The sequence below is a fragment of the Hordeum vulgare genome, chromosome 6H (genome assembly GCF_904849725.1).
Source record: "Hordeum vulgare subsp. vulgare chromosome 6H, MorexV3_pseudomolecules_assembly, whole genome shotgun sequence".
NCBI classification, from domain to species: Eukaryota; Viridiplantae; Streptophyta; class Magnoliopsida; order Poales; family Poaceae; genus Hordeum; species Hordeum vulgare.
In genome coordinates, this window is record NC_058523.1 from 495,593,059 (window position 1) to 495,604,270 (window position 11,212).

Genomic DNA, 11,212 nt, shown 5'->3' on the forward strand with positions numbered 1-11,212 from the left:
TGGTCTTCTCCATCCCTTGCATGTTGTAGTTCATCACAAAACTCTTATAGCTACTTGGAAGTGACCGGAGGATTCTGTCAATGACCGCATCATCCGGAAGTTCAACTCCTAGCTCGGTCGGACGACCGTGCAACCTATACATTCTGAGTATGTGCTCATTGACAGAACTATTCTCCTCCATCTTACAGCTAAAGAACTTGTCGGAGACTTCATATCTCTCGACCCGGGCATGAGCTTGAAAAACTAGTTTCACCCGTAGCTCAAAACGCCTTTGGAACCCCGGTTCCAAACTGTAAAGCATGCCACACTGAACCAGGGAGTAATCATCATTGCGCGACTGCCGGGCATTCAGAACATCCTGGGCTGCCGCGGGAACAGAAGGGTCACCTAGCGGCGAATCAAGGACATATGCCTTCTTGGATGCAATGAGGATGAGCTTTAAGTTACGGACCTAGTCCGCATAGTTGCTTCCATCATCTTTCAGCTTGGCTTTCTCTAGGAACGCGTTGAAATTTAGGTTCACATTTGCGTTGGCTATTGGATCTACAATATTTTAAAGACAATGTGAGACTAAGTTCATGATAATTAAGTTCATCTAATCAAATTATATAATGAACTCCCACTTAGATCGACATCCCTCTAGTCATCCAAGTGAAACATGATCCACGTCGACTAGCCCGTGTCCGATCATCACGTGAGACAAACTAGTCATCGATGGTGAGTATCTCCATGTTGATCGTATCATCCATACGACTCATGTTCAACCCTTCGGTCTCCCGTATACCGAGGCCATGTCTGTACATGCTAGGCTTGTCGAGTCAACCTAAGTGTTTTGTGTGTGTAAATCTGGCTTACACCAGTTGTATGGGACCGTTAGAATCTATCACACCCAATCATCACATGGTGCTTCGAGACAACAATCCTTTGCAACGGTGCACACTTAGGGGAATACTTATCTCAAAATTCTAATGAGGGATCATCTTATCTTTGCTACCGTTGTTCTAAGAAATACGATGAAAAACATGATAAACATCACATGCAATCATATAGTGACATGATATGGCCAATATCATCTTGCTCCTTTGATCTCCATCTTCGGGGCACGACATGATCATCATTGTCACCGGCATGACACCACGATCTCCATCATTGTGTCAAAGTGAAGTCGTCTCGCCAACTATTACTTCTACTACTATAGCTAATTGTTAGCAATAAAGTAAAGCAAACACATGGCGTTGCATCTCATAGAATAATTTAAGACAACTCCTATGGCTCCTGCCGATTGAAATACTCATCGACATGCAAATCGTGAATCCTATTATAAGAATATGATCAATCTCATACATCACACATACAACATCACATCCTTTTGTCCATATCACATCACATGTCATACCCTGCAAAAACAATTTAGACGTCCTCTAATTGTTGTTGCAAGTTTTACGTGACTGATTTGGGTTTCTAGCAAGAATGCTTCTTACCTACGTGACAACCACAACGTTGATATGCCAATGCTATTTATCCTTCATAAGGACCCTTCTCATTGAACCCAATTCGACTAAAGTGGGAGAGACAAACACCCGCTAGCCACCTTATGCGCCAAGTGCATGTCAGGCGGTGGAACCAGTCTCACGTAAGCGTACGTGTAATGTCGGTCCGGGCCGCTTCATCCCATAATACCGTCGAAAAAAGATAAGACCAGTAACAACAAGTGATACGTCCATTTTGCATCATGCTTTTATGTTGATATTTATTGCTTTATGGGCTGTTATTACACTTCACGGTACAATACTTATGCCTTTTCTCTCTTATTTTATAAGGTTTACATGAAGAGGGAGAATGCCGGCAGCTGGAGTTCTGGTCTGAAAAAGGAGCAAGTTTGAGATACCTATTCTGTGCAACTCCAAAAGCCGTGAAAATCAACGAGGAATTATTTTGGATTTTATAAAAAATATTGGGCGGAAGAAGTACCAGAGGGGAGCCACCAGGAGGCCACAAGCCTGCCAGGCGGCGCCTACCCCCTGGCCACGCCTAGGTGGCTTGTGGGCCCCCTGTTGCCCATCTGGCTCCCATCTTTTGCTATAACGAGGGTTTCGTTCTAGCAAAAATCAAGAGGAGGCTTTCGGGAGGAATCGCCGCCGCCACGAGGCGGAACTTGAGCAGAACCAATCTAGAGCTCCGGCAGGGCCGTCCTGCCGAGGAAACTTCCCTCCCGGAGGGGGAAATCATCGTCATCTGATACGTCTCCAACATATCTATAATTTTTGATGGTTTGATGCTATTATCTTGTCAAACTTTGGATGTTTTGTATGCCTTTTATATATTTTTTTGGGACTAACTTATTAACTCAGTGCCAAGTGTCAGTTCCTGTTTTTTTTGTCATGTTTTTGACCCCTTTCAGAGTCCAAACGGAACGAAACTGTCAAAAAGATTTTTTCCGAAATAGAAAAAGATCGGGAAGCCTCAGAATCAGGGCAGGGGGCCTGCAGGGACCCCACAAGCCCCCTAACCGCGGCCAGGGGGGCCGCGCCTCCCTGGGCCACCTCTGCCCTAGGACTTTCGCCTATAAATTCCCTAAAATCCCAGAAAAATCAAGAGATCATCGGAAGTACTCTTCCGCCGCCGCAAGATTCCGTCTCCGCAAGATCCCATCCAGGGCACGTTTTGGTGCCCAGCCGGAGGGGGCAATTCGGATACGGAGGGCTTCTTCATCAACACCATGACCTCTACGATGATGCGTGAGTAGTTCACCATAGACCTACGGGTCCATAGCTAGTAGCTAGATGGCTTCTTCTATCTCTTGGATCTTCAATACAAAGTTCTCCATGATCTTCATGGAGATCTATCCGATGTAATCTTCTTTTGCGGTGTGTTTGTCGAGATCCGATGAATTGTGGATTTATGATCAGATTATCTATGAATCTTATTTGAGTTTCTTCTGATCTCTCTTATGCATGATTTCATATCCTTGTAATTCTTTTCAAGTTGTTGGTTTTGTTTGGCCAACTAGATCTATGATTCTTGCAATGGCAGAAGTGCTTGGTTTTGGGTTCATACCGTGCGGTGACCTCACCCAGTGACAAAAGGGGTAGCGAGGCACGCATCATGTTATTGCCATCAATGTTAAAAAGATGGGGTTTTCATCATTGGTTTGATATTATCCCTCTACATCATGTCATCTTGCTTAAGGCATTACTCTGTTCGTCATGAACTCAATACACTAGATGCATGCTGGATAGCGGTCGATGTGTGGAGTAATAGTAGTAGATGCAGAAAGTATCGGTCTACTTGTCTCGGACGTGATGTCTATATGTATGATCATTGCCTTAGATATCGTCATGACTTTGCGCGGTTCTATCAATTGCTCGACAGTAATTTGTTCACCCACCATGATATTTGCTATTTTGAGAGAAGCCTCTAGTGAACACTATGGCCCCCGGGTCTACTCCACACCATATTTTCAGCCTTACACTTTTTCTTCGTTGCACTTTCCGCCTTTAGATCTCACTTTGCAATCAATCTTGAAGGGATTGACAACCCCTTTAAAGCGTTGCGTGCAAACTCTTCTGTGTTTGCGCACGTACTCTAGACTTGACGAGATTCTCCTACTGGATTGATACCTTGGTTCTCAAACTGAACGAAATACTTACTGCTGTTGTGCTGCATCACCCTTGTAAGATCTTCATCATAGGAGGGGACTCGTCACCATCAACATCTTCATCAGCACCATCTCATCTCCATACCCTAGTTCATCTCTTGTAACCAATCTCCGTCTCGCGACTCCGATTGGTACTTGTAAGGTTGCTAGTAGTGTTAATTACTCTTTGTAGTTGATGCTAGTTGGATTACTCGGTGGAAGATCATATGTTCAGATCTCTAATGCTATTCAATACCTCTCTGGTCATGAACATAATTATTCTTTGTGAGTAGTCACTTTTGTTCCTAAGGACATGGGATGAGTCTTGCTATAAGTAGTCATGTGAATTTGGTGTTCGTTCGATATTTTGATGTGTTGTATGTTGTTTTTCCTCTAGTGGTGTAATGTGAACGTCGACTACATAGCACTTCACCATTATTTGGGCCTAGAGGAAGGCATTGGGAAGTAATAAGTAGATGATGGGTTGCTAGAGTGACAGAAGCTTAAACCCTAGTTTATGCGTTGCTTCGTAAGGGGCTGATTTGGATCCACTAGTTTAATGCTATGGTTAGAATTTGTCTTAATTCTTCTTTCGTAGTTGCGGATGCTTGCAAGAGGGGTTAATCATAAGTGGGATGTTTTTCCAAGTAAGGGCAGCACCCAAGCACCGGTCCACCCACATATCAAACTATCAAAGTAGCGAACGTGAATCATATGAACATGATGAAAACTAGCTTGACAGAAATTCCCATATTTCCTCCGGAGCGCTTTACCTCATATAAGAGTTTGTCCAGGCTTGTACCTTGCTACAAAAGGGATTAGGCCGCTTTGCTGCACCTTTGTTACTTGCTACTTGCCACGAATCATCTTATCACAGAACTATCTGTTACCGATAATTTCAGTGCGTGAAGAGAATACCTTGCTGGAAACCACTTGCGAGTTCCTTCTGCTCCTCGTTGGGTTCGACACTCTTACTTATCGAAAGGACTACGATAGATCCCCTACACTTGTGGGTCATCAAGACTCTTTTCTGGCGTCGTTGCCGGGGAGTGAAGCGCCTTTGGTAAGTGGAATTTGGTAAGGAAACATTTATATAGTGTGCTGAAATTTATTGTCACTTGTCACTATGGAAACTAATCCTTTGAGGAGCTTGTTCGGGGTAACTTCACCTCGAACAGAAGAACAAGGAGTTGCTCCTCAACCTACTGCACTTACTGAAAATATTTGTTATGAAATTCCTTCGGGTATGCTAGAGAAATTGTTGGCTAATCCTTTTACAGGAGATGGAACATCACATCCCGACTTGCATCTAATCTATGTAGATCAAGTTTGTGGTTTATTTAAGCTTGCAGGTTTGCCCGAGGATGAGGTCAAGAAGAAGGTCTTTCCCTTATCTTTGGGGGATAAAGCATTGACATGGTATAGGCTATGTGATGATACTGGATCGTGGAACTACAACCGATTGAAATTGGAATTTCATGAAAAGTTTTATCCTATGCATTTGGTACATCGTGATCGGAATTATATCTATAATTTTTGGCCTCGTGATAGATAAAGTATCGCTCAAGCTTGGGGGAGGCTTAAATCAATGTTATATTCATGCCCCAACCATGAGCTCTCGAGAGAAATTATTATTCAAAACTTTTATGCTCGGCTTTCTCATGATAATCGCACCATGCTTGACACTTCTTCTAGGGGTTCTTTTATGAAGAGAGATATTGACTTCAAATGGAATTTATTGGAAAGAATTAAACGCAACTATGAAGATTGGGAGTTTGATGAAGGTAAGGAGTCACGTATGAATCTCAAGTTCGATTGCGTTAAATCCTTCTTTGAAACAAATACTTTTTGTGATTTTAGCGCTAAACATAGACTTGACTCTCAGATAGTATCTTTATTATGTGAATCATTTGCTGCTTATATTAACCTCCCTAAAGAGAAGTGGTTTAAATATCATCCTCCCTTAGAAGTCAATGTAGTTAAACCCAATCCAGTAGAAGAGAAAGTCATTGCTTATAATGATCCTATTGTTCCTAGTGCTTACATTGAGAAACCACCTTTCCATGTTAGAATAAAGGATCATTCTAAATCTTCAACTATGATACGTATGGGCTACATTAGAACACCTACACCCCCTGACCAAATTAGAGTTGAACCTAGCATTGCTATTATCAAAGATCTTCTGTCTGACAATGTTGATGGCCATGATATTCACTTCTGTGAAGATGCTGCTAGAATTGCTAAACCTCATGCTAGAGACAAACATAGGCCTGTTGTTGGCACGCCTGTTGTTTTTGTTAAGATAGGAGATCATTGTTATCATGGTTTATATGACGTGGGTACTAGTGTTAGTGAAATACCTCAATCTTTATATGATGAAATTAAAGACGAGATTGCACCTGTCGAGATGGAACCTATTGATGTCACTATTCAGCTTGCCAATAGAGATACTATCTGCCCTTTGGAAATTGTTAGAGATGTTGAAGTCTTGTGTGGTAAAACTAAGTATCGTGCTAATTTTCTCGTTCTTGCTACCACACAAGATAGCTTTTGTCCCATCATATTTGGCAGACCTTTCCTCAATACTGTCAATGCTCATATTGATTGTGAGAAGCAAACCGTCACTGTTGGCTTTGATGGTGTGTCACATGAGTTCAATTTCTCCAAGTTTGGTAGACAACCTCATGAAAAAAAAAATTCTAGTAAGGATGAAATTATTGCCCTAGCTTCTATTGTTGTGCCTCCTACTGATCCTTGATACGTCCATTTTGCATCATGTTTTCATGTTGATATTTATCGCTTCTTTGGCTGTTATTTCACTTCACGGTACTATTCTTATGCCTTTTCTCTCTTATTTTGCAAGTTTTACATGAAGAGGGAGAATACCGGCAACTGGAATTTTGGCCTGAAAGTGGAGCAAAGTTGAGATACCTATTCTGTGCAACTCCAAACGCCGTGAAAATCAACGGAGATTTTTTTCCCAATTTATAAAAAATACTGGGCCGAAGAAGTGTCGGAGGGGCACCAGGGGGTGCCTACAAGCATGCACGGCGCGACCACCACCCCAGGCCACGCCGTGGGGGCTTGTGGGCAGCCCACTGGCCCCCCTCTTTTCCTATATGGAGGGTTTCGTCCAGGAAAAAATCAGAAAGGAGCTTTTTCGTGGTTTCGCCGCCGCCACGAGGCGGAACTTGAGCAGAACCAATCTAGAGCTCCGATAGGACGATCCTGCCGGGGAAACTTCCCCCCCAGAGGGGGAAATCGTCGCCATCGTCATCACCAACACTCCTCTCATCGGAGGGGACTCGTCACCATCAACATCTCCATCAGCACCATCTCATCTCCAAACCCTAGTTCATCTCTTATAACCAATCTCCATCTCGCGACTCCGATTGGTACTTGTAAGGTTGCTAGTAGTGTTGATTACTCTTTGTAGTTGATGCTAGTTGGATTACTTGGTGGAAGAGTTTATGTCCAGATCCTTGATGCTACTCATTACACCTCTAATCATGATTATGATTATGCTTTGTGAGTAGTTACTTTTGTTCCTCATGACATGGGATAAGTCATGCTAATAATAGTCATGTGAATTTGGTATTCGTTCGGCATTTTGATATGTTGTATGTTTTTTTTCCTCTAGTGGTGTTATGTGAACGTCGACTACATAACACTTCACCATTATTTGGGCCTAGAGGAAGGCCTTGGTAAGTAGTAAGTAGATGATGGGTTGCTAGAGTGATAGAAGCTTAAACCCTAGTTTATGCGTTGCTTCGTAAGGGGCTAATTTGGATCCACTAGTTTAATGCTATGGTTAGACTTTGTCTTAATTCTTCTTTCGTAGTTGCGGATGCTTGCAAGAGGGGTTAATCATAAGTGGGATGCTTGTCCAAGTAAGGGCAGTACCCAAGCGCCGGTCCACCCACATATCAAACTATCAAAGTAACGAACGCGAATCATATGAACATGATGAAACTAGCATGACATAAATTCCCGTGTGTCCCCGGGAGCGTTTTTCCTCTTATAACACTTTGTTCAGGCTTGTCCCTTGCTACAAAAGGGATTGTGCCACTTTTCTGCACCGTTGCTACTTTGGTTACTTGTTGCTTGCTACGAATCATCTCACCAGACCATCACTTGTTACCGACAATTTCAGTGCTTGCAGATTTTTCCTTGCTGAAAACCACTTGTAAGATCTCTCTGCTCCTCGTTGGGTTCGACACTCTTATTTATCGAAAGGACTACGATTGATCCCCTATACTTGTGGGTCATCAAGACTCTTTTATGGTGCCGTTGCCGGGGAGTGAAGCGCCTTTGGTAAGTAGAACTTGGTAAGGAAACATTCATATAGTGTGCTGAAATTTGTTGTCACTTGTCACTATGGATACTAATCCTTTGAGGGGCTTCTTCGGGGTATCTTTACATCGAATGGAAGCACAAAGAGTTGCTCCTCAACATGCTGCACCTACTGAAAATATTTGCTTTGAATTTCCTTCGGGTATGCTTGAGAAACTGCTAGCTAATCCTTTTACAGTAGATGGAACATCACATCCAGACTTGTATCTAATCTATGTAGATGAGGTTTGTGGTTTATTTAAGCTTGCAGGTGTGCCCGAGGATGAGCTCAAGAAGAAGGTCTTTCCTATATCTTTGAAGGATAAGGTGTTGACATGGTATAGGCTATCTGATGATACTGGATCATGGGACTACAATCGGTTGAAATTGGAATTTCATCAAAAGTTTTATCCTATGCATTTAGTACATCGTGATCGAAATGATATTTATAATTTTTGGCCTCGTGACACAGAAAGCATCGCTCAAGCTTGGGGGAGGCTTAAATCAATGCTATATTCATGCCCCAATCATGAGCTCTCGAGAGAAATTATCATTCAGAACTTCTATGCTCGGCTTTCTCATGATGATCGCACCATGCTTGACACTTCTTGTACCGGTTCTTTTATGAAGAGAGATATTGACTTCAAATGGAATTTATTGGAGAGAATTATATGCAACTATGAAGACTGGGAGCTTGAAGAAGGTAACGAGTCAGGTATGAATTTCACTTTTGATTGCGTTAAATCCTTTCTTGAGACAAATACTTTTTGTGACTTTAGCGCTAAGTATGGACTTGACTATGAGATAATAGCTTCATTGTGTGAATACTTTGCTACTCATATTGATCTCCCCAAGGAGAAGTGGTTTAAATTTCATCCTCCTTTAGCAGTCAATGTAGTTAAACCCACTCAAGTTGAAGAGAAAGTTATTGCCTATAATGATCCCGTGGTACCCAGTGCTTACATTGAGAAACCACCTTTCCCTGTTAGGACAAAGGATCATTCTAAAGCTTCAACTCTGATACGTAGCGGCTATATTAGAACTCCTACACCCCCCGAGCAGATTAGAGTTGAACCTAGCATTATTATCAAAGAACTTCTGTCAGAAGAAGTTGAGGGGCATAATATTCACTTCTGTGAAGATGCTGCTAGAATTGCTAAACCTCACGTTAGAGACAAACATAGGCATGTTGTTGGCATGCCTGTGGTTTCTGTTAAGATAGGAGATCATTGTTATCATGGTTTATGTGACTTGGGTGCTAGTGTTAGTGCAATACCTCAATCCTTATACGATGAAATCAAAGATGAGATTGCACCTGTTGAGATAGAGCCTAGTGATGTCACTATTCAGCTTGCCAATAGAGATACTATCTGCCCTGTGGGAATTGTTAGGGATGTTGAAGTCTTGTGTGGTAAAACGAAGTATCCTCCTGATTTCCTTGTTCTTGCTATAGCTCAAGATAGATTTTGTCCTATCATATTTGGCAGACCCTTCCTCAATACTGTCAATGCTCATATTGATTGTGAGAAACAAACTGTCACTATTGGCTTTGAAGGTGTGTCACATGAGTTCAATTTCTCTAAGTTTGGTAGACAACCTCATGAAAAGTAGTTGCCTAGTAAGGATGAAACTATTGCCTTAGCTTCTATTGCCGTGCCTCCTACTGATCCCTTAGAGCAATACTTGCTTGAGCATGAAAATGATATGCATATGGATGAAAGGGATTAAATAGATAGAGTTGTCTTAGAACAATATCCTATCCTTCAGAATAATTTGCGTGTTGAACTACTTGGGGATCCACCCCCACCAAAGGATGATCTTGTGTTCGAGCTTAAACAGTTGTGTGATACTCTTAAGTATGCCTATCTTGATGAAAAAGAGATATATCCTATTATTATTAGTGCTAGCCTCTCGGAGCATGAAGAAAAGAAGTTACTAAAAACTCTGAGGAAGCACCGTGCTGCTATAGGATATACTCTTGATGATCTTAAGGGCATTAGTCCCACTCTATGCGAGCACAAGATCAAACCTGATCCTGAATTCAAACCAGTTGCTGATCATCAAAGGAGATTGAATCCTAAGATGAAAGAAGTAGTGAGAAAAGAAATACTAAAGCTCTTGGAAGCGGGTATTATCTATCCTGTTGCTCACAGCGATTAGGTGAGTCCGGTGCATTGTGTTCCTAAGAAGGGAGGCATTACCGTTGTCCCTAATGATAAGGATGAGTTGATCCCACTGAGGATTATTACTGGCTATAGGATGGTGATTGATTTTAGGAAGTTTAATAAGGCCACTAGGAAAGATCATTACCCTCTGCCTTTTATCGACCAAATGCTAGAAAGGTTGTCTAAACATACACACTTCTGCTTTCTAGACGGTTATTCTGGTTTCTCCCAAATACCAGTTGCACAATCTGATCAGGAGAAAACCACTTTCACCTGCCCTTTCGGTACCTTTGCTTATAGACGTATGCCTTTCGGCTTATGCAATGCACCTGCCACTTTTCAAAGATGTATGATGGCTATATTCTCCGACTTTTGTGAAAAGATTGTCGAGGTTTTCATGGATGACTTCTCCGTTTACGGGTCTTCCTTTGATGATTGCCTCAGCAACCTTGATCGAGTCTTACAGAGATGTAAAGACACCAACCTTGTCTTGAATTGGGAGAAGTGCCACTTTATGGTTAATGAAGGCATCGTCATAGGACATAAAATTTCTGAAAGAGGTATTGAAGTCGATAAGGCTAAGGTTGATGCAATCGAGAAAATGCCATACCCCATAGATATCAAAGGTATAAGAAGTTTCCTTGGTCATGCTGGTTTCTATAGAAGGTTCATTAAATACTTCTCTAAGATTTCTAGGTCTCTTACCAATCTCTTGCAAAAGGATATTCCTTTTGTCTTTGACGATGATTGTGAGGAAGCCTCTGAAATACTTAAGAGGGCTTTGATAACTGCACCTATTGTTCAACCACCTGATTGGAACTTGCCTTTTGAGATCATGTGTGACGCTAGTGATTATGCTGTTGGTGTTATTCTAGGGCAAAGAGTTGATAAGAAGTTGAATGTTATTCACTATGCTAGTAAAACTCTAGACAGTGCCCAAAGAAACTATGCCACTACGGAGAAGGAATTTTTAACAGTCGTGTTTGCGTGTGAAAAGTTCAGGTCTTACATAGTTGATTCCAAAGTCATTATTCACACTGATCACGCTGCCATTAAGTACCTCATGGAGAAGAAGGAC